Here is a 27,863-nt window from a genome sequence, read left to right on the forward strand (position 1 = left end):
GACAAAAATTCTCAACCGACACGTATGTTATAAATATTATTCAAAGTACTAAACAATTTGTCACGAAGTAAAAAATTAATTAGATAAAACTTTTATAATTATACTAGTGGTCCCGGCAAACTTCGTCTTGCCATCAAGTAGGCTGTTGAAAACCAGTACGAATCGTCCCATACAAAATGACAGTTCCGTTCACTCTCGTTATTCCGACTTTCCCGGTGAATATCCTGAAACTTTTATACACACAAACATGTCGGAACCCTTGACGAACAAAATGGAGAAAGAATTATCCAAATCCGCTGACCCGTTCGTAAGCCATTTCGTGACATACAAACACCATTCCATTTTTATTTATATAGATAGATAGATAGATAGATAATACTTTTTAATAGTTGCTCCGCAAGCAACATAACCACAATCACAAATGATTGGCTCCGGCAATCAGGCTCCCACTTGATAAGCATATTGAGTCTGTTCGCACCTGAGAGACAGCTGGCTTAGATCAAGGGTGGAACTGGCGGCTCTTTATTGCTACCCCGACGTGTCGCTGGTTATAAAATGTAAACAACCATACAAAATAACGACCAAACAATGGTTATGGCGTAATCAATTTTCTCGCAAACATCTTTTTTGGGAATTTTGCAGAATTTTCTGATTAAATTGCCAACAGCGCACTGCAGTAGCACGTAGCAAATAACTGCTTGCAAACAATTTCTTTCAAGCGCATTGATTACCTGTAATTTTGCGAAGAATGATTTTTACTTTTCCGCGTTAAGCCTTAAAACTGGTTCTGGACTTAGGTTGGCGGCTTTTCAATTTTACTCCCAGTTGACAGCCGCCCTCCACCCTTGGCTTAGATTGCGAACTTCCAAAAGTCAAGTGAACCTGTCACCAACTGTCACTGCCATACCGTTCAAGTAAACGTTATTGAAATGTGTAGGTGTTTTTCGATGATTTCATATTTCAAAAAGTTGAAGACCTAGATATAGTTATGTGTTGGCAAACTGCTATTGATATTTATATATTAGGTATTTCTTTCACCACTGGACTACGAAGTGCGGTCTCATAAGTGCGAAAGTGTGAATAAAAGTGCGGGATTGCATCGAATCATGCCCAAGTAACATTAGTAGCTGAACAATAGTTTATTAAACTGAAATAAGCTTAAGAGTGATTTGTTCAGCTCTAGTTCAGCAAAAATGTTAGTTGGGTGTTGATGTCTTTGGAGCACTTATTCTTCGATTTGCTACGAATAAGTCCCTCGAAAACACCTACCCAATTTGATGCGAATGCGCACTTTTCTTAGCGTTTCCAGACTTGTAAAAACTTCTGCGATAGTGCAGTGATGAAAGAAATGCGCAATATTCATAATGAACAACAAGAGGTGAATATGATTTTGACCATAATTAGTTCATAGATCTGTCAAAGTCAAAGAAGGCAAGAAACATGCCAACTGTCAGTGTCCCGAGCAACACACTTGTTATAATTGAGTATTATCAACTCATATATGACTAGTTTTGGTCATATATCAGTTGATAGTACACAATTATAACATGTGTGTTGCTGAGAGTGCTGTCTCCTCTTTCTCAGATTGACACTATTATGTAGAAGGACTGAATCTTATTTCAAGCTATCTTTGATTTCTAGTTTTTGATGCAAAACTTCTATGAAATTATCGTCTTGCTGTCATTGGCGTAGTTATTTATTTTTTTTTTTACTGTAGGATTCCTAGGTGGGCTTTGCGTATTTTGGCGTCAGAGATGTAATACTGTCTCAAAAAACACAATTATTAGGAATTATAAGTTTTTATTGATTTTTGGTCACTGAACTTTTTGTGATTTCCCTTTGAGATTTTTCCGATTTTTTTTGTCTCAAATTGCTGTGCAAAAGCAGTTTTCATTATTTTAAATTTCAACACACAAAATTCTTGGATTTGCCCATAATTACCTTTGCTGGATACCGATACGGATTGTGGATGAAATTGCTTGCAGGTGGTAAAATGTATATTGCACTGAAATTCTTGCAACCAGCTGATTTCAGTTTTGATGTTTCTGGTAGTAACGATTCTGATCTTGACTTCAACATTGACGACTGATTTTTGAACCGTGATTACTTGACTTGGATTGGACTGTATTGACGATATTTGTTGACCACTCTGGATCCTTGATAATGACATGATGAAACTGCGACGATAATTAATTTCAACTTCGATGACGACAGTTTGGTTCCGTTGAACGATTTGGGTCGATGACGACTCCAGATTCTCTGTGACAATAAGACGATGATTTTTCAATGATTTTGAACTTGGATACTTTGACGACTTCGACTTCGACTTGGTGATGATGAACGGATGATTTGGTTCTGTGGCTATCCGTGTCCTGTGTTACGCTGGTGGTCTCTACATAAAATGAGAGGGTGCTTTTTACATGGATTTTTTTAAACTAAAATGACCTGCCTTAAGCCTCCGGTGGACGCCCGTGTGGCGCCGATTATCCCTCTAATTGACGACGGTAGCTTGTTATGCCTGATATCCGGTGACTATTCGACGGTTACGTTATTCGATGTGACGATTGCGACGCTGGATCCAAAAACCGTGACGATCGTTACAAGTTGGCCGTACTGGTTAACGATCTAATGATGAATCATGGTCTTTCCTGCCTCCAGTTCAATATTGCGCTAGAAGGTGTTATGAAACGAGCGGGCTTCAACATGTGGGGCAGGATCTTCAATGAATCCAGCCAATTCATTTGTTTCGCTGGCGCTGACGTGGACTTTGTCGGTAGCACGTTTCAGGTGGTTGCGAATACCTACCTGCTATACCAGGCTGAAACGTGAAGCAGAACGGGTTGGATTGAAGGTAAATACGTCGAAGACAAAAAATCTGCTGGCTGGAGAAACCGAGCGCGATAGAGCTCGCATTTGCGGACGCGTGATGATCAACGGAGATGGGCTTGAGATGGTGGACGTGTTTGTCTACCTAGAATCATTAGTAACGTCGGATAACAACTGCAGCAGTGAAATTCGAAGACGTATCATTACCGGAAGTCGTGCTTACTACGGACTCCACAAGACCTTGCGGTCTGGTAAACTTCACCTCCGTACTAAGTGTACCATGTACAAGACGCTATAAGACCGGTAATCCTCTACGGGCATGATACGTGGACAATGCTGGAAGAGGACCTGCAAGCGCTAGGAGGTTTTGAACGTCGAATGCTTAGGAAGATCTTTGGCGGAGTATGTGAGAACGGCGTATGGAGGAGAAGAATGAGCTACGAGTTTGCGCAGCTGTAATAATAGTAAAATTCCCTTCTCCGGCTGCGAAACATCCGTGCGTGAGACGTGTGTACAGACCTGGATATTACCCATTATAACCAGTGAGGGTACCCGAACAGAAGAAAATAACTACTGAATACCAAACTAAGGTATTCCATACCAGATAATTTCTAATACTTACAACCTGAATGAGGTATGAATTAACTCTGTATAAGAGGAAAATTACCTCAAATAATACCTTCTGCATATTTTACAAATATCAAGCTGATAATTAGATCAGGTATTGTAATACCTAAATAATACATGATGGATTTTTATATAAAAGTTAAATTTTACAATATTAGTTCAAAACCTCTAGCAGTCTTCAATAGCTATCGAATACCAAAATGAAGTATTTTAATTGTTTCAAACATACACTACCCGTCATAAATACGGACTCACTAAAATAAGTATTGCAACACTCAGCTGAATATTGAATCACCCTGAAAAGTTTAGCATCACCTCAAAACAGGTAATTTCACATTGCTTTTTCTCGAGATCCTTACAACTTGCAAAGAAGCGATCTTCAGCAAAGTTGTTCAGGGGATCAAGGACATCCGAAAAGGGAACAGTTTAGCTCGCGGTTTCGCCGCTAGGTGGCGCTAGTGAGCATGTAAAATTGAGCATTTTAAACTAGTTCTAGCTTGTGATCCATAAAAGATAGAAAGTTCGGGTCTTCGGCAAAGTTGCTCAGGGGATCAAGGACATCCGGAAAGCGAAAAGTTTGGTTCACGATTTTGCCGCTAGGTAGCGCTAGTGAGCATGTAAAATTGAGCATTTTGAACTAGTTCTAGCGTGTGATCCATAAGAGATAGAAAGTTCGGGTCTTCGGCAAAGTTTCTCAGGGGTGCAAGGACATCCGGAAAGCAAACAGTTTAGTCGTGATTTTGTCGCTAGGTGGCGCTAGTGAGCATTCCAAACTAGTACTAGCTTATGATCCACAAGAGATAGAAAGTTCGAGTCGTCAGCAAAGTTGCTCAGGGGTTCAAGGACATCCGGAAAGCAAATAGTTTAGTTCGCGGTTTTGCCGTTAGGCGGCGTAAAATCTAAAATTGAGCATTTCAAACTAGTTCTAGCTTTTGATCCGCAAGAGATAGAAAGTTTGAATTTTCGGCATAGTTGTTCAGAAGGTCAAGGACATCCGGAAGACGAACAGTTTGGTAGTAGATTTCGCCGCTAGGTGGCGCTAGTGAGCATGCAAAATTGAGCATTTCAAACTAGTTCTAGCTTGTGATCCACAAGAGATAGACAGTTCGAGTCTTCGTCGCTAATCACTTCAACTTCCAAATGCCAAAGGATTTCTAAACAGCATTCTGGAAATTCTATCTTATCAAATTCATAATGTTTAGGTACAGTCATCCCTCCAGAGTAAACTGTTTCCTGCATGCCCTTGACTTCCCAGACAATCAAAATGTACGTATAACGAAATCACCTGGAGGCTTTGTATGTGCATAATTTCACTTATAAGATATCGCGAAAAGGCCTTCTATGTACAAAAGTGCATATATTATGTGCTGAATAATAACATACAATGCGAGTATAGAAATATTCTACCGAACAAACCTGTGATCTTATGCGACTTAACTTATGATAACAAATGTTGATTTGACAGCTGCTACGGATTGATTCGACTTGCTTTGTACGAGTGTACGGGACGAAACAAAATGTACGAATGAACTAAGAAAAGAAGTGTTTTATGCGAGGAAACTCAACAATCTGACGAGTTTATCCACGGTGTTTTGCGGGTTTGATGTAATTAGTATGAATAAACGAGTTGTAATGTAAACTTTCATGTGATTCCAGGTTGTCTGGGTTTCCGAACAACTTTGCTGAAGACTCAAACTTTCTATCTCACCTGGCTCAAAAGATAGAATTTGTTTCATATATTTAATTAAATGTGTGTACTAGTGCAACCTAGTAGCAAAATTAGGAACCAAAAAATTTGATATTTGGATGTCCTTTACTTTATTTCTGTTCTTTACTTGCCGAAGACTCGAACTTTCTATCTCTTGTGCATCACAAGCTAGAACTAGTTTGAAATGCTCAATTTTGCATGCTCACTAGCGCCACCTAGCGTCGAAATCTACAACCTAACTGTTTGTCTTCCGGATATACTTGGCCTTCTGAACAACTTCGCCGAAGACTCGAACTTTCTATCTCTAATGGATCACAAGCTAGAACTAGTTTAAAATGCTCAATTTTACATGCTCACTAGCGCTACCCAGCGGCAAAATCGCGAACTAAACTGTTTGCTTTCCGGATGTCCTTGATCCCCTGAACAACTTTGCTGAAGATCGCTTCTTTGCAAGTCGTAAGGATCTCGAGATATAGCAATGTGAATTAACCTGTTTTGAGGTGATTCTAAACTTTTTGGGGGTGATTCATTATTCAGCTGAGTGTTGCAATACTTATTTTAGTGAGTCCGTATTTATGACGGGTAGTGTAAGTTGATAAAAACCGAATTTTGTACTATACCAGTTAATTCCATTAGAGTTTGTATCCTTTGACAGATACTCGAATTTTGACCTCAACTGTAAGGCCGTCTAATTATGGTATGATACCAAAATATGGTATGTATAAGTGATTGCGAGATATTTTTTCCTCCTCGGGTACCCGTACCACATTTGTTAATTAGGAAACCACAAACCCGATTTACTTCCGTGTAAAGGTTACGGCATTTAACAAGTTGGTTAACTACGAGCCCTGAAAAGGATCCAAACCATAGGATTGAAACGTCGGCGATGAACTGAAATTATCAACCCTTTTGATTGTGACTGCAAGCCGAAATCCAAAAACAACTTCAAAAAACACCACTCAAAATCACTAATGTCCTGAACAGAATTCGTTCAGAATCTTAAAAAGGATTCTACCAGAATCCTGAACAAGATTCGTTCAAATTCCTGAACAGGATTTGTTCTAAATCTTGAACAGGAATCTTTTTAAATTCTGAACACAATTCAAGATTTCCTCAATATTTAAAAGAAGGTGCATTTCAGAGCACCCACTTTTCGAATCTATCGCCTGATCCTAGTCAAATGTACAGCAACATGAGTCGAATTATTTTGTTAACCCATGTTTCTAGTTGACGTAACAACAAAGTCACTTTCAATTTGTTCAAATAATCCCATTTTAGATGGATGTTGCAGATGCATATAATAAAGTAGTTCCCTTCACTGGCAAGTGAAATATAGTTAAATATAGTGGTACCCTCTAAACTGGAGCAGAACACCGCCATCCGTGTCAGTTACTGTCAGATTAAATAATCATAGTTTCGAGTTTTCGCTGCCACTCATTTCTGCTCTTGATTCTGGGAAAAAGGATTTTACAGCATCACCAAACCCCGTTCACTTGCAAATTCTAACCTAATTTCAGTGCATCTCACCTTCCCGCAGCTAAGTGAATCACCACGTCACCTTGCAGTGACATTTTCAGTGCACTTCCTGCCTCCTTGACTGTCTTGTGAGGTACGCTTTCACGGAAAACAAAGACCGGCGGTGCATCTCCATGGTTCGGTTCGTCCTATTTTTCATTGGGTGGAAAATTACCTTCCACTCGGCGTTCCACGCGTAAAATCCGGGAAAATATTATCATGGCCTAGCAAAATGATAATCATCACTCGTTTATTTGAGCGATTCTCAATAGTATCAGCTTAACTTTCAATTTACGAGCCAGGTGGAATGTGCTTGGCATTAAGGCTTGGTTGTAAATAAAAAAAACTTAAGTTTCTCAACATACTTTGTTAGAAAAATCCAAAGTTATCTTTCAAATCGTATGCTTCAGGTTAATTATCAGAGCTTCAAGTCTGCAAGACTTCCTGTAAGAGCTGGTCAAAATGATACAATATTTTTAAATCTGAATTACCTGAGTTACCTCAGGGATGTTAAAAATCTTTGTTTGCCAATGACACAGGCCTCTCCGCCAAAGGACGAATCCTGCGTGTAATCTGTAGTAGATTGCAGTTTGGATATTTTTTTTTTCATACTTGCAAAAATGTGAGATTTCTTCTAAAGCTTCCAAAAACTCAACTTATAATATATCCACATAAGCCAAAAGCTCTTTATTTGAAACCTTCAAGTAGACATGTTGTCACGATGAGAGGGGTTCCAATAAATTGGCCAGATGAAGTTAAGTATCTCGGGCTCTTGCTAGATTAGAATTTAACTTTCAAAAATCACATTGAGGGCATTCAAGTCAAATGTAACAGGTATGTATGTAAAATGTCTGTAACTTCTTATTAACAGAAATTCGAAACCTTATATCAAGAACAAGCTTTTGATCTTCAAACAAAGTTTCAGGCCGCTCATGTTGTATGCTGTACTAATATGGACTAGCTGTTGTAATAGCAGGAAGAAAGCTCTGAATTATATTTTCAAGTGCTGTTTTGACTTTTTTATTTGCTTAATATGTTCAAACTATTGCATATGCTCAATAGGGTCCTAAAGCCCTGTCCCAATTTTAGTGTAAAATGCTTAAGTTTAGGCCAAGAACACATGTTTACTCAATTTTTTAATGTTTTTCAAAAACATTTTTTTTATAGATTTTGTCACACCCCTTGGCTTAAACTCAAATTTTGGGTGTATTTTGTTTTCCGTGTCCCTACCGAAATGTCAGATAGGAACAACCCCAGTGTTAAAACTAAAAACCCTGTGGTATTTGTTCCGACTCAGCAAACGTCAAACATGATCTCAAGTGTCAAGGTTCATTCATGGACTTAATTTTTAAATAATACTTTAATTGTGATGTAGCGGTAATTTTAGCGGGAAAAATTGCTGAAGTAATTGCAGTAACATGCTTTTTCGTGTTATGAAATAAAAAAAAGATTTCATTAAATATTTTAGGACCCTATTATTTTATTGACATCTTTTTATTTTTAACACAGAGTGTTTCTCATCTCTAAATGATTGTTAATTAAGCTGCCTTCAAATCCCTCCCATCTGCCAGGTCATTAATATTTATCACTGACAATCTTATTACCAGTGAGACCTTTTAATCGGTTTTTCTCATCCCAAGTTTCCCCAACCCCCTTCCATCGCCCACTTTGCATTTTGCACTCTTGGTCCCAACTGCTAGCTCCTTATTTATCCCCCACTTACCATCACGATGGCCTTTCAGGGTCCAAGGCTGATTGCGTGTGCTGTTTCAGCTTCTTGTGGGAACTGCAAAAGTGTTGAAGGAGGCAGCCGGTAACTTTATGTCGGTAGGTACCTACTCTGTTCGTCTTCGATCAGGATGCAAGACGCAGATGCTCTGGCTGCTTTCGTCGTCCTATTAAATTACACTTAAAGGCGTCACAGGGGGTGATCGCCTTAAAACGAAGATAGTAAATGAGCCGAAGCCATTATGGCTGGGATGGAGCTGCACAATGTTGGTGCCCTGATAGCCTATTCGTTCGAGGAAACTTGGGTTGTTAATTGAGGTGGTGGTTAAAGGTTTGAGAGCATACTAAATGTAAGTGTTTCATGGAATTCTCAACTTTTTTTGCATCAAAATATGGATTTCAAAAATTTTTTGAACCACTTTACTCCCAATAAAGTGACCAAGGATAATTCCAGAATCAAGGAGTGATAACCAATCACTTTTTTTTTTATAAAATTGTGATGATACCCACTTTTTGAGGTGGATTAATAGAGATTGGTACTAAAATACAATTTCGAAGTTCAATGTCAAAATTCATATTTAATTTTCAAATTTGTTTTTGTTGTAAATTTAACTTTCCCAATTTTACCATCAATGATAAGTCAATCAGTGATAACTGGTTTCTGGTGTTGAGTAGCATATTTTTTAAACATTGTATTTTTCGCCACCCTGGTGTAGACTTTTTCTTCTACAGACAACTGTGTGCCCGATACCTTACCTAAACAATTGGTCAACACAATAGCTTAACACATGCAAATTATGGTACAGCAATATATTTCCGCTTGCATTATTTATTCGTAGTCCCTAGCCAAACAATGCAACATAAACCAACCATGTAAAGCACACAAAAAATCTTTCTCACCGAAGAAACCTTACAGCTGACTACTAAGATACAGTACAAAACCGCAAACGTAAAATGTGACAACCGGAAAGTGTTTCACCATCGCTAGTACGGCATTCGTTCGGATCAGTCATGGTTCCTAAATGAATGGCTGTATTTCATCCGGAAACCGAAAGCACGACATAACCAACTCTGGCCGGAAACGGTGGAAAATGACACGTAAAACGATCCGCTTCTGTGCTGTTTTAGTTCTCCCCCACCAGAATCAGACCGGGTTAGGTTTTACGTCGTTTTGAGAAATGATTTCCATTTCTCGGAAAATGTATTCAAACAGGCTTATCTCCTAATAATGAACGAATTTAGAATACCGATTCAATGTTTAATTATTATTCGATGTTTATCCAATTATGAAAGTTACTTACGTCTATTTGAAAAGGTAATCGAGATTTGATAACGTGCAGCTTGTAGATGTAACGTGTTCTGGATGTCGTGAAACATATTTGACATTTTTTTGAAAAAGTTTGTGAGACTTGTCGAGCGAACTATAGGTAATTCTAGATTCAGTAAAACAAACATAGCTTAAAGCAACTTGTATTCGGTTAAAATCAGTTGCAAAGCTCTTAGCTGTGCAGGCCTTGAAAAATCGATAAAAAAGCCAAATGGTGCTTCATAAGATTGTTCATTTACGATGTACAAGTCGTTTAGCTAAAAATGTTCATCCGGATGTGATCAAGGAAATCGTATTTCACACCTGTCACCCAAACAGAATCGTAAAATAACCCGAAAAGGGTACATAGGTAAAAGTAAATTCCGAAAAGACCATTCCAGAGCTATACCATTCCTCCTCAATGAGAGAAGTGGCTTAAGGAAGATATTAATTTACCATCGTAGCTACGATGGTGCTCGCAAAACGTATGAACGATATTTCATCCTGTCTAACAATCATACCGTGATAATTAGCAGTAAAGCAAGACAAATTCTTTCACAGGAAAGAAGCTTTTCCATCCCAGTGAGCAGATTCAGTATGTTTTGTGGAGTGTTGAGGAATCTGCTGTTGCTCATCAGCCACTGATTATCAATGGATATCTTCTCCTTGTTGGAATATTGTGCACGTTATAAATGATGAATGTTCTATGAGGTTTCTATCTTTCAAATTGTAAATTGTGCGAAATTTGGCATAATTTCGACCTAATTAAGTTCTAAACCATTTAAAGTACAATTCCGGTGAGGAAATTGTAGGATCAAGAATATCCGAGGCTAGAAAAAGTTTGAATTTAGGCTCCAAGTCTTTTATTGACTTTTGTCAGAATCCAACGTAAAAAAATATGGTTCAGTAATGTTTTTGAAAACATAAGTAAAGCTAAGGCATTGAAAAACAGACTTCACACTCTCATCGATGTCCATCGACCACCTTTTTAACGATCGGTTCAAATATATGGTAGGTGGTCAATTCACCACCCGCAGCGTTCGAGCCGTTTTTATTCGTGTTACTACCGCCATCTGTTAGCCCGTCGGCCGAGTTCAGTGATTTTAACAATGGGCGTACATGTCCTTGTGACTTTGATTTTGATTGCGATTTGTTCGAAGTGTTACGTCTGCTTATCTGTGGTTGAAGCATTGTTTGGGAACTCTTCGAAATTTACCTCCTCAATTTGAAATTTTGATCCTGGGAAGAAAATAAACTTTTTAGTCAATGACAAGTTTTTTTCCATTTTGATCTGAATAAGCCGATCGAACCATGTTCGAAAAATGTAACAGTTTGCGAACCATAACAATTTGTGGCACATCGCATTCGGAAAGTCTATGAATGTAAACATTCACTCTCTCATTTGGTACGTGGCACGAGAGCGTTCAAGAGCAGCAACTCTCACAGACTGCAACACTATTAAGCCATTTGGGTGATTTATGTTTTGCATAAAATTGTTAAAAGCTTTCATATTTTCTAGTAATGCAGCCTTCAACAACCTAATTATTATCTATTGGATCATCAAACATCCCTTTAGTTGTAAACATAGCACAAAAAATAAAAAATATTCGCCTCTGTTTCTTGATCAAAATGAGAGTGCGCCAGCGAATGTTACAAGTGTTGACATACAGTGATCGGCGCCAAATAGTGGGTGGTGTGTGTCTGTCTTGTTTTCGTTCATGGCTCGTTATCTTCCACGAACGATAAATGTCATACGTGTTGTATGAATGCAGGTGGATAAATGGGATGAACTTATGGTTGGTTGTCTAATAGCTACCACCTCTGGTTCATAAGCAAAAAGTCATGGATTAAATCCCAGACCCGTACCTTTCCTCGTACTTTGTAGAAGTATGTTTCACTTACTTCTGTGTTTCACTCTTAATCTATCACACTGGAACTATTAGTTCATAGCAATCGCTATAACCAGAGACGGACAAGATAACGTTACCCTACGCTTCCATTCTTCCATCAATTATAGCCTGCTTTTCTTCACGCCTGATACTTAGGCAGTCTGCTTACCAAAAGCAAGTTTCGCAGCCATAAAATCACATTATTCCTATACCCTCCCGCATTAGCTGGCGTAGATGCAGGGGTATATCTGGTCTACTATGAGCCAGTTTTGAATGCAGTAAGTACCAAGAGGGTAATAATTATTACTTACATTGTTCGACATGACATTTCAATTATATCGAAATTAACTATAATAAGAACAAATTAATGGAAAAAGTTCGGTAAATAAGAGTTGCAAAATAAACCATTATTGAGGTGATCAATTACAGTATCAGACATATAAAATGCACCAAAGCCGTTTTTCCATACACAATGGTCAACTCCAGAGAGCTATATCTTCGCCGTTTTTCAACCGATTCTTCTCATTTTTTCAGTGACGAACTACAAATTAATTCAATTTTTGGTAACTTTTGAAAAAGTTGTGTGAAATCTATTGGTTTAAAAATTACAGAAAGGTTGAATTTTGACATAAAAAAATGCACCAAGATGCAAAGTGATCTATCAGACAAACTATGCGTCGTATCCTTTCGGTGTTTTCAGCGCATTTGGTCCTTATCACTCAATGAACAAATGCGCTGAAGACACCAAGATGCTACGGTGTGTCGTTTTTCTTTTACATCACTTTGTGTCTTGGTGCATTTTTTAAGTCAAAATTCAACCTATCTGTAACTTTTGAATCAATAGTTTTTACACAACTTTCCTAATAGTTTTCAAAAATTGAGGAAATTTGTAGTTCGTCACAGAAAAAATGAAAAGAATCGGTTGAGAAACGGCGGAGATATAGCTATCTGAACTTGACCATTTTGTATAGGAAAACGGCTCTGGTGCATTTTATATGTCCGATACTGTATGTTCATGTTGGATATAGGCTTATTCACAAGACATTCCAAATCAGCTGATCGCGAAGCTCTTTGACAGCCTCGTGTTTTCACCGGTCCTCCACCAATGTAAACAAACGTATAGACGGACCTGTCACATGAAAAGGGCATCTTGTTAAAATTTTTGCAGTGTACGAAATTATTTAGAAGCTAGCCACACTGCTAAAGTAATATCAATGACGCTAAATTTTTCAAGTTTGCTACATATTTCTCAAATCGACTTTTCAACAAGATTGAAGCAAGTGTTAAGTGTTGCCCATTACGTCTAGAAAAATAAAACAAAATTGTTTTTATCGCTGGCAACACGTAACGTAATTTCTTCGTAAGATAGCAAAATAGCCATTTTCAACGAAAATAGAGTGGGTCCCACTCAGGCTATCGACATGGATGGATACATCATCTTCGATGGTGACAAAGGACCCGATTGACTTGGGTTTTTTTTTTTATTTCCGTACAAAGTGGTCCGAAGAGTCTCAGATTTTCATGAAACTTTTTCCACAGGCAGGGCTCATCAATATATGAATAAAAAAAAATTGAGAAATCAGGGTCGCTTATTTTCCCGGAAAACTCAGTTTGATTTTTTTTTTTGTTTTCCTCTGACACTACTTACTTTGAAAAATCATAACTCAAGAACGAAGCATCATAGAAACAAAGTTTTTTATGAAAATGAAAGCAAATTTTCTCAGGAATAAAAAAAAAATATTAACTGCTGGAAAAAGTTTTCCACAACATTTTCCACCGTTGAGAAAATTCGTAAAGAAAAGCCGGAAAAACTATGCTCCAACTCGTGGAAAATTTTCAAAAAAATATTTTTGAGAAGATAATTTCATAAGCTTTAATCGCTGAACTTTTTGAAATGTACTTTTTTTTCGTTTTTTGAAGTATGGCCAATTTTGTAAAAAATGTGCAAATGTGCCGTTTTGAGCCTTTTCTTTGAAAAATCATAACTCAAGAAAGAAGCATCGTAGAAACAAAGTTATTTTTTATGAAATTTTTTTCCAAATTTGCTTTACCATATCATCTTGTGGTGAGTTTCAAACTGAGACGAGACTCGCGAAGACGGACAGAAAAAGAAGACTGTTATTGCTGAGTTTTTTTTCTAATTCCATTCTGTATTTACATCAGTCATGCGCAAGCCGTTCAAACCCTCACATGGACATCTCACCAAAAAAATATTGCGTTTGCATCACACCGAAGCATATATAGGCTTTTGAGTACAATTTCATGCCAGAAAACGTAGCAGACATTATGAATAACTAGCCTTGTGTTTAGATTTATCAGGATCTTTGGAAAAACTGCTCCACAGACTGAGATGTTTAATAACAGTTCATTTTGAATACAATACTTTTCACTTTATCAGCCATAAAAACGACGGGCTGCATTTGACGTTTCGTGACAACGGAATCTGGGCTGCATATGACGTTGATATTTTTCCACTTCACGAGTCTCTCTCAGGTTTTAAATATTCTCTTAGACATTTCTCTCACAGTTTCGTTATTTCTCCTAAAGTTTCGAGAAAAAATATTAAAAAAAATCATTTGAAATTTTTTTAGATGCTCACTAAAAATTGTCCAGGAAATTTGTTTGAATGAATATTCCCAAAAGAATTTTAATGGGCTTATAATAAAACTCCTCCATTAGGGCGATTCAAAATTTAAAAATGTTTGAAAATCCAATCTCCCATATGCTCCTTACCATCCTTACCATAAAAATAGTGTTCTGTGAAATTTTCAGCATTTTCGGTGGTGATTTAAAGGTGGCCCAAAGACTAAGTAGGTTTGTATGGAAATTACTATGGAAAATACTTTAGAAATGTTCCAAACACGCTAGTACTGTAATGTAAGTAGAAACGTATCATCCCATATTGAAAACTCATTCTTCAAGTCTTAATGAAGGATGTTGTTAAAGAAACAAATCCCTTCTGAGCAAATTTTATTTGCGATTTTTGTACATGTTTGCAGGGCTATAATGCCATATTTATCAATATGATAGCAAACAAACTCATGAATATCTCTTCTGATATCTGTCGAATTGAATTAATCTCTTCAGCAAATTTCTTTATTATGGCTTGAAGAATGAGTTTTTACTATAAGATAGTAAGTTTGTAAGTATTACAGTATTAACGTGTTTGGAACATATCTATAAATTTCTCCATAGTAATTTCCATACAAACCTACATTGTCTTTGGGCCACCTTTAAATCACCCCCTAGAGAGCTGAAAATTTCACAGAACACTATTTTTATGGTAAGGATGGTAAGGAACATATGGGAGATTGGATTCTCAAACATTTTTAAATTTTGAACCGCCCTACTCCTCCATAATTCTTTATTTGTTTATTATCAACAGACCTTAAGTAGTCTCAATGATTAAACTTAATCTAGATTATTTTAACAAATACGAGTTTTAAAATTCTTGAACTCTTTTTGAGAAATGTTGCAGATAGTAAGATTAATTTCATTCATTTATATGAAACATGGTATGATAATTGAGGGCTGCATAAACTTAGTTATTTCGTTAAAAAAAAATAAATAATTCAAATGACCTCAAACAGGGTTGCCATGTATTACTATGAACTATAAATCCCTGCATCCTGAAATGTATAAGGTAATTGAGAAAACATAATGTGTTAACAATTATCGATAGAAATATGTTTCACTTACGACATCTCTAGAAGGCCTTTTAGTTATCAGCAACTTTGTGAAACATTATCGTCACCTTATTCGAAACTTTGTGAAGATATTGATCTCAAGATTCTACTCCATTACCCCGAATGCCATCACCCCGAATTCCATATCCCCGAACAACCCATAACCTCGAATTCCATTATCACAGGGCAATGTCATTCAAGGTGATTGGACATTCGGGGAAACAGCATCTGGGGTAATAGGATTCGGGGTTATGCTACATTCGGAATGGTGGCATTCTGGAAGATGGCAGTCGGCACCCCGAAAGCCATCACCCCGAATGGGACATTACTCAGAACGCCACTACCCTGAATGACTACCCCGAATGCTTAACATTTTGAGATGTACAGTCGACTCTCCACATCTCGATGTTCTAGATTTCGATATCTCTCCCTATGTCGATGATTATTTCGGTCCCTTCATTCTGCATACATTTTCACTCTCAATTTCTCGATATCCTTCTTATCTCGATATCTCCCTATCTCGAAGTGATTTTCATTCCCGTTTTTCTCTCCGTATGTCGATATGCCCATTATCAATGGTTACTAGACTAGATTTTGTGGACTCAAAACAATTTGCAATGACGGAATGACGTCTGTTTGTTTTCAATTTATCTGGTAACGGAGTGATTTTCAATCTCGTATTCATTAACAAGTTGTTCTTTGTCTCGATTTCCCCCTGTCCTGATGGTCCCTTCGATATGGCGATGTGGACAGTCGACTGTATTCAGATTAGAAGTTAGGGAGATGAATGTACGGTTTCGTATGAGCATTAAACGGTTTAGCTTAAGGCTTTTTGGTGCATCATCAACATATTGTTATGATAGAGGGGTGTCTGTAGCCTTGAGGTTACGCTTTCGCTTCATAAGCGGAAGGTCATGGATTCGATTCCCAGCCCCTCCACAAAAAACCCGTCAGCCACCAGAAGACGCCTCACGGAGGACCGTGCTTTGGGGAGCACATCCATCCTCCGTCAGTATCAGATGGTGACTGAGACAAACTGACCCTCTTCGCAGGCAGCTAGCCTCACTAATAGCAGAGCTCTCTCCTACCTGCTCGGTGTGAGAGTAAAAGTGTAGGAGAGAGTGAAACTAGATGTAGCGACAAGCATTTGTGTTTTGGATTCCATATTGCGTTCACTACACTCCACTAAACAAATCTTTCATTCACTTTCCTTAAAGGAACACATTTCCACCGGGATTTCAATATTTATAAAGTTTTATTAACTGCAACACTCAAAACTATTATGGCGGTGGTTTTCACTTGCACACTGAGACATGTGTTTATAGTCTGAAATATCCTATTTTTTTCTGTTGTATTAATTTTCAGTGCGGGAAAGTTGGGCAAAGCATAGAAACTTGAAATTCATACGTTGTTTGTTTTTAGATTCTCTCAAATTACAGAATCCATCTCTATGAAGCATAAAATCATACCAAGAGTTTATCAATTTGAACCACCCAAAATAATAGAAAAGCTCCACAGTGTGATGCGTGTGTGCACAATCATCGCAATCGTTGAGTGCAGTGATGTCAGAGTTGCTATTTGTAAGGGGTCTATTTTATAAGTCGAGTCGACCCAAATGACTCGACTGGAGTCACTGTCGACCAAAAATTTCACTCGACACGGCCCTATCACTCGAGTTTTTCGACAGTCGTCACTATTCTAGTATAGGAGTCAACAGATGACATCTGAAATATGCATGCTTACTTTGATCGACAGTGACCACAGATGAGTCACATGAATCTGCTCGATTTACAAAATCGACCCCTAAGATTTGAGATGGCATCTGATCGCAATTAAAATAAAAACTTTCGTTGGTTTAAGGGATAATCAGCCGAATATAGATAAGATATTGGTAAAAATTAGCTGTGTTTGATCCAATACAATGAAGAAATGATGATGGTAGAATAGTGGTGAGCAGTTCCAATACAGACACAACAAGATAAAAGGAGTAAAAATATCTAATTAAAATTATAGCAGGATGAACTTAAATGAAAGCTGTAAAGATATCCTGCTTTCAAAAGAATTAACTGTGTCATAGTGACTAGTTTTTCCAATGATAACATTGAAGAACAGCCTTTTTAAGAAAACAAGGCAAATCTTGTTCTTCTATCTAGGGAAAGTGTACCAGTTATGGCTATAGTGGTTCCCTATTTGACCATATGTGTTTGATCGAAAATTTTCACATTTTGAATATTTTTGAATGTTTTAACATCAAGATTCATTTGATATAGGGGACCGTTATGTCCATAACTGGTACACCTACCCTATGCAAATAAAAATTGAATGGTGTGTGTGTGTGTCACGAAATGGCTTACGGACGGGTCAACGGATTTGAATTAATCTTTCTATGTTTTGTTTGCCGGGACCACTTGTTTCTAATAAAATGCTTGCAGCTATGATGAGAATAATCATTGTAACAACGTGATTCTATGGTTCAAACTTTGTTCATGAGAAAGGATAATATTTAAAAAAAAAAACAAAAGTTGAATATGGTAACACCCAAGGAGCCCAAAAAACGGCAAGCGGGCAGTTTTTCAGAAAGACCATTTTGATGGTAATGGATTCGAATTTCTCCGGTTGAGAATCTCATTGGATTGACCATTTCCTTGTCTTCCTGGGGATAGAAGCACAAATACAAAACTGGTCAATTGAAAAAGAAAGCTCACAGTCAATAGCAGTTAAAGTGCTCACTGAGCTAAGAAACAGACACTGTCCCATAAAAAAAGAAATTGATTGCCAACAGAATATTTAGAAAGAAAAGCAGATATATGGAAAAAGTGAAAATATGGGGTAAACATTTTACCGAAAAAAAATTACACACCAATAATTACCAGCTTACATTAAAGGTGCATACATGAATAATTATCAATATTTTATTACAGTATCGTCAACATGTTTTAGCCGCAAAACAGGATACTCCATTACATTTCATACTATTCGGGATAATGGTTTATTCGGGGTAGTGGCATTCGGAATAACGGCTTGGGGTATTGACCCTTTCTGGGTGTGTTGTTTGATCCTAGTGACAGGCAAAAATGCAAGTTTTGTTACGCTGTGAAACCCATACGATATTAAGAGCTGTAACAGTTCGAGCAACCTCAGTACTTAATCTAAAAGCCATTCAAATTCGACACCAAATTAGTACCAATTCATATTCAACAGCCACTATCGATAACTCCCATTCGATTAGATCAACAAGTGCAGTAATTAGTGCGCGTATGTACCATGCTAATTCATCCGAAAATCCAGCAATAATTTGCAGCTCACTTTGGCGTCCCTCGCCAGAAGGGGGAGGTCATCATATTGTGTACAAATTAGCAAACGGAAACACCGCATTACAGTTGTGCTTGTTTAGTCCATTTGACAGTATTTGCATTGATGTATTTATCAGGCGTTCGAGGACAACCGAAGCTGACTATTATGGTGTACCAGTCGAATCGGCTATTTAGTGAATGGATGGGAGAAAGGTTATTTGATTAGGTGACAATTCACAGTAATGAATTGGCCTGAATTGAAGAGGGATTACGGGTACAATGAAACCTCCATTGAAGTGAATTAAGTTCAAGTCAATTCCATTTACGTAATATCCGCGCAATTGAGGCAAAGCATGCTTCTAATTCACGTAAATAATCCTTCACCTATTTGCTGTTAAATTTTATATTGACTAATAAAACACATATAGCAGTTATTACTGAAACTTATTTGAAACCTGGATCCAAACTGTTTCGTTTATCGTAAAGATGAGGCATATGATATGCCATTTCAATGCACTTTGCCGTAAGTTTATTTGCTTCAAAGTTTATTGCAGAAATTGACTTGCAATAAGTCATTTTTTTGTTATTGGTGACTTTAATGCCAAACATCGCTCATGGAATAATTCGCTAAGCAATTTGAACGGCAGAACTTTATTTGATGAGGGCTCTTTAGGATTTTTCTCAATTTAATACTCTGCTAGCCCTACTTGTTTTTTTTTTCTTCTAGAAACCCTTCTACGATTGATTTGATCTTAATCGACGCTAGCCATCTTTGTAGCCAACTGGTTACTCACGATGATTTTGATTCTGATCGAGTTCCATGTAGCGATTCTCAATCCTTTTAGCTTAGCATTCAATTATTTACGAACCGACTGAAATACATATAAAACATGCAACGATAGTAACATTGTTAACAGATGTTAACATTTTTTTGCTAAAAAAATAATATTGACAATACACACGAAACTTTAACAAATTCTATTGTTGGAGCAGATATCAGATATCAACCTTGCTCACTATCCTCTGAAAGATCATTGGTTACGCATGCAAATCTGAAGGCCTGGCTTTCCACGGAGTTTGTGGATGACGTAGAAAACCAAAGCAATTTAGGATATAGCTGGCAGTGCTGTACAAAAGCCTTATCAAACAAGTATTTTCCGTAGCCTATTGATGTTAATTGAGAAAATCTCATACAACTAATTTTAGAAGGCAAGAATTCCCTTTACGTAATGAAATTCTTTTCACGTACCCTCGATCCATTACGTAAATAGAAATTTCAGTGTTCTGACGTGATGGAATCCTATTTCTATTTGAATGGTGCTTCACGAACAGTTTGCAGTGCGAAGTTTAATCCACCGGCACAGTTAATTGGGAAAATGGATCCATTTAACGATTTAAAATGTATGCACAAAAGCGTTTTTAAACGGACGGTGGGAATTACAGCAAATTAATTGACGGTTGCGGTTTGGATTGCTTCAGCACCCTCCACCCTCAAAAGCACACGCAAAAATGACTGATGTTGGGAGCATCAATCGCCGCGTTTTTGTGGCTGAGGTCAATCGCTCGGTGGCTGAGCGTGGTGTCGGTAATGACTGTCACAACCTTAATAAAACTGCAGCTTCATTTTTGGTGAAAGGGTACAAAATAAAAATTGTTTAACTTGCGGGTTTTACTGTGGGTTCCGTTGGATAAATTGAACCCAAGTGCTCAGCTGCTAGCAGAAATGAACAAACCGAGAGGGAAGTTTTAGTTTTGCAAAGTTCCAGCGATTAAATATCCACATCATCCTTTCGAGTAACCGAGCGGTTTGCACTTTCCCTACATGGGAAACTTATTTCTTGTTAACATTTAATAATGTTGGACGTTCGATCCGTACCTTAGCTGTATACTCTGAAAAGATACGCTACAGCTCATATACACTCCCGTGCATAAGTTTGGGTTCACCCCCTACTTAAAAAACATACAAAAGTGTTCAGTCCATATCTCTGTGATTACACGGCATTGGTCTTAATAACATTTACCTATTTCATTACCTTTCCCAACTTGCTCTAAACCCTCATAAAGTTTTTGCTCTTCAGCAACAGATGGCGTTCACAACGAAAAATCGCAAGAAGTTCTGCCATTGTAAAATAATTCAACCGTAACTATACATGCAATATTTTTATTATAAATTTGACTGGAAATTTGTAAGAAAATACCATAATAAACAAAAAATTCGGGAGATCGCATAGAAAATGGGTAAGAAAATTAGAGTTTTTTTTTAGAGTTCAGTAAACATTTGTCCACGGAACGAGTGACTCACCAAGAACATTATTTGTTCCTCTTTTTTCTGGTTTTGTTCTAACGTAGTAACTATTTATTATTTTTTATTCATTGTAATTGTGTGTATCGCATTGTGCTATAAGGTTTTGATAAAAATTGGAAATAATGCAATCAAATTATTACTTTCCATTGTCTACATTCGTCGTTTCCATTTTCATATCGGTCGTTATCAGTTTTGATTCGTCTCACCACTAACGGCCCAAAATGTGTATGGTACTGTGGTGTGGCTCAGTCGATCGCTCATCAAATTTCGCTCGGTATGCTTTCGTCCATGCATTTTCGGTGAAAAAGTGCAAAATGGATTGTTGCACTGAAGAAATTTATCGAAATACTGCAGTTTTATATCATTTTTTGTGTACAAGTGGATGAACCATAACAGTTTTCTCAAAATTACTCTCGGGAAATATATTGTAGGTGAGTTCTAATATCCGACGATATGGAACATTTGAAGTTTGATACGATCATAGCGCTTGCGACGAAGTAGATCGAAACTCTATTTCCTGAAAAATTCATAGTCAAATGTTCTTATTTGAGAAAACTGAGCGATAACTTTGGAGCTAGCTATTTCTGCTGCTAGAAGTTCTAGATTTTGTTTCCTGTTTTCACCATAATTGCATGACTTCGATTCTCAGCAATAGTTTTTGCAAGTCATTGTCGATTATACACAATGCTAAAATTGAAGCTCTCTTCCTAGAGATGTGGTCACTATTTCAAAAAAAAGTCTCTTAAAAGCCTTTATCTTCAATGGAGGGTCTCTCAACACTTTGTTTTGCCTAAAAAAGGTCTTTAATGTCACTATTTACTCTTTTTTCTTGCAGTGAATCCTCGCGCAATTTCAACGTTTAATTGACCGTGACGTGATTAACCCACAGAATCTTTGCGAATAACAATTTAATGATTTGTTTTGTCAGAATTCCTCTCAGAGATTCTAATATGAATTATTTAAATGATTCTTTCTTTAACGCGTTCCTCTAGAGGTTTTTCAGTAAAATGTCTGGGGATTTTTCACCTATTTATTCCTTAAATTCCTCCAAAAATTCCTCCAGGAGGTTTCCCAGAAATTTCTCCAGGAATGTCTGTGTGAATGCATGTCCGATTCGTTGGAAGGATTCCTACGAAAGTTTCTACATGGATTTTCCGGAAAAATGTTTGAAGAAATTCCTTAAAAGGTTCTCTAAAAAAATCCTTATGAAACTTTTGTTGGAATCTCTCAAAGGATTCCTGCAGAAATCCCTGAAAGAACTCGTGGAGAAAACTATGAAGGGAATCCCAGAGTATTTTTTGATGGAGTTCCTGTAGGAATCTCTGAAGAAACTCCTGGAAGAATGCTGGTAGGGAACCCTAAAGGAACTCTTGGAGGTATGCCTGAAGGGTTTGCTGGATGAATTCTTAAAAGAACTCGTGGAGGAATTCCTGAGAAAAATCTTGGAGCTACTCCTGAAGGAACTTCTGGAAGAATTCCTCAAGAACTCCTGGAATAATTTTTGAAGGAACTACCGGACGAATTCCTGTAGGAACTCCTGGAGGAATTCCTGAAAGAACTCTTGGAGGAATGCCAGAAAGGAACTCCTGGAGGAATTCCTGAAGGAACTCCTAAAGGAATTCTAGTAGGAACTCCTGGAGTGATTCCAAAAGGAACTCATGCAGGGAGTCCCGAAAGAACTCCTGAAGGTATTCTATGAGAAATTCCTTAAGGAACACTTTGAGGAAATTCTGGAGGAATTCCTGAAGAATTTTCTGGAGTAATTCCTATAGAAACTCCTGATGGAAATCCTGCAGTAATATCTGAAAAAACTCCTGGAGGAATTCCTGGAGGAGTTAATGAGGGATTTCTATAATGATTTCCTGAAAAAACTCCGTGAGGAACTTCTGGAGAAATTCCTGAAGGAACTCTTGGTGGAATGCCAGAAGGAACTCCTGGAGAAATTTCTGAAAGAACTTCTAAAGGAATTCCTGTAGGAACTCCTGGAGGAATTCCTGAAAGAACTCTTGGAGGAATGCCAGAAAGGAACTCTTGGGGGAATTCCTGAAGGAACTCCTAAAGGAATTCCAGTAGGGACTCCTAAAGGAATTCCAGTAGGGACTCCTAGAGTGATTCCAACAGGAACTCCTGGATCGAGTCCCGAAAGAACTCCTGAAGGTATTCTATGAGAAATTCCTTAAGGAACACTTTGAGGAAATTCTGGAGGAATTCCTGAATAATTTTCTGGAGTAATTCCTATAGAAACTCTTGAAGGAAATCCTGCAGTAATATCTGAAAAAACTCCTGGAGGAATTCCTGGAGGAGTTTCTGAAAGAATTCTATAATGATTTCCTGAAGAAACTCCGTGAGGAACTTCTGGAGGAATTCCTGAAAATACTCTTGGAGGAATGCCAGAAGCAACTCCTGGAGAAATTCCTGAAAGAACTCCCAAAGGAATTCCAGTAGGAACTCCTGGAGTGATTCCAAAAGGAACTCCTGGAGGATTGCCTGAAATAACTCCTGAAGGAATTCTATGAGGGATTCCTTAAGGAACACTTTGAGGATCTTCTGGAGGGATTCCTGAAGGATTTTCTGGAGGAATTCCTATAGAATCTTCTTAAGGAATTCCATAAGGAACTCCTGGAGGTATTCCTGAAGGAGTTCCTGAGGGATTTCTATAATGATTTCCTAAAGAAACTCCGTGAGGAACTTCTGGAGGAATTCCATGAGGAATTCCTTAAGGAACACTTTGAGGATCTTCTGGAGGAATTCCTGAAGGATTTTCTGGAGTAATTCCTATAGAAACTCCTGAAGGAAATCCTGCAGTAATATCTAAAAAAAACTCCTGAAGGAATTCCTGGAGGAGTTCCTGAGGGATTTCTATAATGATTTCCTAAAGAAACTCCGTGAGGAACTCCTGGAGGAATTCCTGAAAGAACTCTTGGGGGAATGCCAAAAGGAACTCCTGGCGAAATTCCTGAAAGAACTCCTGAAGGAATTCCAGTAGGCACTCCTGCAATGATTCCAAAAGGAACTCCTGGAGGATTGCCTGAAGGAATTCTATGAGGGATTCCTTAAGGAACGCTTTGAGGAGCTTCTGGAGGAATTCCTGAAGGATTTTCTGGAGGAATTCCTATAGGATCTTCTTAAAGAATTCCAGAAGGAACTCCTGGAGGTATTCCTATCGAAGGAATTTTTGAAGGAACTCCTGGAGGAAATCTTACAGGAATTCATGGACGAATTCCTAAGAAGAGTTGAAAAATTGTTTCAACATATTTTGGAAACTTTTCTTATCTATTTGGGAAAAACTCTACTAAGAGAATTTCTCCATAATTTGCATCAGGAAGGTCAATGCAACTACCTCCAGAAAAATCCACAGAGATTACTCTGACAATTTTACCACACAATATTCCAAGATTTCCTCCAGATATTTTTCCATTTATTATTTATCGTTTTCTTCAAAGAGTTCTACAGAAGTTCTTTCGAGGACATCTTCACAACTCAATGACACTTTTTTTAAAAGAGTTTTGTTAATGAATTGCTCCAGGAAATCCTTCAAGTATTCTTTCAGGAGTTCTTACGTCACATTTTGCAGCTATTCCATCAGGGATTGTTCCAGAAAATCTGCATGTAACTCTGCCAACAATTCTCAATTTGATTTTACCAGGGATTCCTCATTAAGTTCCTCTTGAAATTTCTATCGAAAAACGCTACTCTCCAAGCAGCACAGTTTATTTCAACTGAAGAATAAATATATCTCTTGAAATTAACTAGAGTGGTCTATTGTTGAATAGTCAATTGTACTGCATAACAACGCAAAAAAGCGAAAGAGGTGGAGTCTGTTTGCATTTTTTTTTGTTTTAGTGAAATTTCTTATTTGTGGCCTTTTATATTTATAAGCAAAAAAAAAAGAAAACAAAAATATAAATGACGTTAAGATCATAAATCTTCTCCTCTACTCACTACACCACCAGCTCTTCAATTGCTTCGCCAATGGACTACATTAGCGACTACATTACCTGTTAATAGAACTTGTAGCTGGTTACTTTAGTGGTAGGTCATATGGCGTGAAGTTGTTTGACATAGAGCCGTTTGGCATAAAGTCGATTGGCATAATAGTCGTTTACCATAATGAGTCTGAAACCAAGGATTTCTTAAGATGACATTCGTTTGAACGTGTCTATTGATTCCCTCTGACGACAACAAGCGTCATTTTGGAGTCAATTGATACCAAAATAACACTTTATTCAGCTGTCACATGTGTGCTTGAATAAACTAAAGTGAAATTATTGATATATTCAGCACAAATTTGCCCTTCTTTCAAATATTGGATTTTTTCTTAATATGATGTAACCATAATGATGTGTATGAAAACAGTGGATTTAAATTTGAATAAATATCACCTTCTTTTAAATATAGGCTGTTCTTTGGAGCTGTATTTTATATTTAGATATTTTTTGTTAACAACTGATATAAGAGCGGCAATCGATAACATTGATATGCTCAAGTTATCAGTGAAAAGAGAAATAGATAAAATTTATTTAAGCTAAATGTTAAACTTTTTTTTTGTATTTTGCTGTTTTATTAATTCTTGTAAGTTCGAATGATTGATTGAGAACCTACCAATATTTCAACATTAATATATTTTCTACAAACACATCATCTCCTTCGAGATATGCTGGCAAACTATTATTTGAATCACCATGTTATTTCCTCATGTCACTATTTACTCTTTTTTCTTGCAGTGAATCCTCGCGCAATTTTAACGTTTAATTGACAGTGACGTGATTAACCCACAGAATCTTTGCGAATAAGAGTTTAATGATTTGTTTTGTCAGAATTCCTCTCAGAGATTCTAATATGAATTCTTTAAATGATTTTTTCTATAACGCGTTCCTCTAGAGGTTTTTCAGTAAAATCATGTAGCAATGATAGATCTTTAGACTAGAGTTTTCAGTATATTTCAAATAAATTTTCCTTTCTTTGACCAAGTAATTTTCATCAAGTGTTACTTCTCAACTGTGACAGAGCTTGATCCACAGCGAAATGTTTCATGAGCGTTCCCTTTATTATGAGCTGCGAACTTTCTTTGCCAATTTGCTATCTTCAAATATGTCCCAGACAACCAGAAGTCGCATAACAGTTAAAAAACAAAGACGTTAATTCATACGCATTACATCACTCTCGTACTACATGATAGATGAAATCGTTTGATCGATGGTTTTCTCGCATAAAACGCTCCTTTGTGGGCTTCGTGGCCTTTCGGTTAGCGGCGTCAGCCGTCTAGGCGTATTTTGCTTCGAGGTGTGGGTTCGATTCCCGCTCCAGTCGGTGGAAACTTTGCGTCAAACGAAAAATTCATCGTTGGGCTACTGGGTGTTTCGTGTTGTCCATTGCCTAATGTTAGTGATTGCTCAGTCTGTGCAGCCAATGTGCTGAAGATGGTGTAAATTGTTTTTTTATGAGTTCATATGTCCATTTCGTTTCGTCCCGTATACTCGTACAAGGTATGTCGGATCAAACCGTAGCAGTCGTGAAATCAACTTTGTTATCATAAATTAAGTCGCATAAAGGTACAGATTTGTACGCAATAAAATAGGCACACTCGCATTGCATGCTATTTGTCATCATATAAAATATGCACTTATATCGCCTCCCCTTTTGCACGTATAAGGCCCTTTCGCAACATCTTATACGTGAAACTTTGCACATGTAAGCATCGCATAACGCAATAGGTGATTTCGTTATACGTACATCCTGGTTGTCTGGGGTATATCACAACAAGCTCAAAGATACTCTATGTTCTGGGGTGTGGAGAAAATTATTATTCCTTCCACCAGACCTGTCACGAGTTTTATTTAGTTATGTTCTCTACTGTCACAAATTTTTGTCATCCATGGCTTGGCAAATCTCTGAACAAACACCACGCTGTTGAGTACCCACCAAAAAAAATTGCAATGGGCTCATTGGTGTTAATCTCGGTAAAAGCTTCATGGCCGTGCGGTTAGTGTCGTCAGGCATTTAATCGCATCGTGTCAAGGGGTACGGGTTCGATTCCCGCTTCAGCCATTGAAACTTTTCGTCAAGAAAGTTTCACGGCAGTGCCACTGGAGCATGCTTGTCTGTTGTCTAGTGTTAAGTTTACAGTCTGTGCAGCTAAAATGGCTGAAGACGGTGTCCGTGTTTTTTAAAATGCCAATATCCATTCTAAATAATTAATTATGCCAAACGGGGTACAATCGGTTAATTTACTGCTCCCTTCGGTATTCAAGCTCATTACTGGCAACATTAGGCACCTCAAATACACTAAAGTTATTGAGAAAACTTTCGCGCAGTATATGAGAAACACCATTTAGGCAGACAAATTGTTACTAGAACATGTTTTCGTTGTTACATGGTACGTAATGTAAATGAAACTCAACTTTATTGCAACTGGATTGAAAAAAAAAACAAACTTCAAACTGTCAAACATTCCCCACGGAACAACCGTATAAATCGTAAAATGATCGTCCGACTGAGGATTTCAGTTCATGAAACTTGAATAGTGTTGTGGTGTTGTGCCAAAATTTTGTTGTAATTGGCTGAACATTAAAGAAATTAAAGCCAAAAGATCACCAAAATTTGATTGTGAAAATAGGTCAGGGACGCAAAGGTCAATTAGTTCTTTTCATTAATAATATGCATAAATTGTGAAAAGTTTAACTTGTTCTTCTTCTTCTTGGCATGACGTACTCACTGGGACAGAGCCTGCATCTCAGCTTAGTGTTCAATGAGCACTTCCACAGTTATTGACTGAGAGCTTTCACTGCCAAAGTTGCCATTTCCGCATTCGAATATCGTGTGGCAGGTCCGATGTTACTCTATGCCCAGGGAAGTCACTGAAATTTCCATTACGATAAGATCCTGGACCGACCGGGAATTGAACCCAGATACCTTTAAGTAACATGGCTTTGCTTTGTAGTAGTAGACTCTAACCACTCTGCTAAGGAAGGCCTCCTTGC

At 37.6% G+C, this 27,863-nt stretch overlaps 1 protein-coding gene across 5 annotated transcripts in view; it reads left to right on the forward strand.

Annotated features, from left to right (window-relative positions):
* The window catches only part of LOC5567281 (putative uncharacterized protein DDB_G0277255), a 470,679-nt gene that overhangs the window by 437,024 nt on the left and 5,792 nt on the right, over window positions 1–27,863 (forward strand). The gene's annotated exons all lie outside the window — the stretch shown is intronic.

This window comes from Aedes aegypti, chromosome 1 (assembly GCF_002204515.2).
Source record: "Aedes aegypti strain LVP_AGWG chromosome 1, AaegL5.0 Primary Assembly, whole genome shotgun sequence".
Taxonomy (NCBI): Eukaryota; Metazoa; Arthropoda; class Insecta; order Diptera; family Culicidae; genus Aedes; species Aedes aegypti.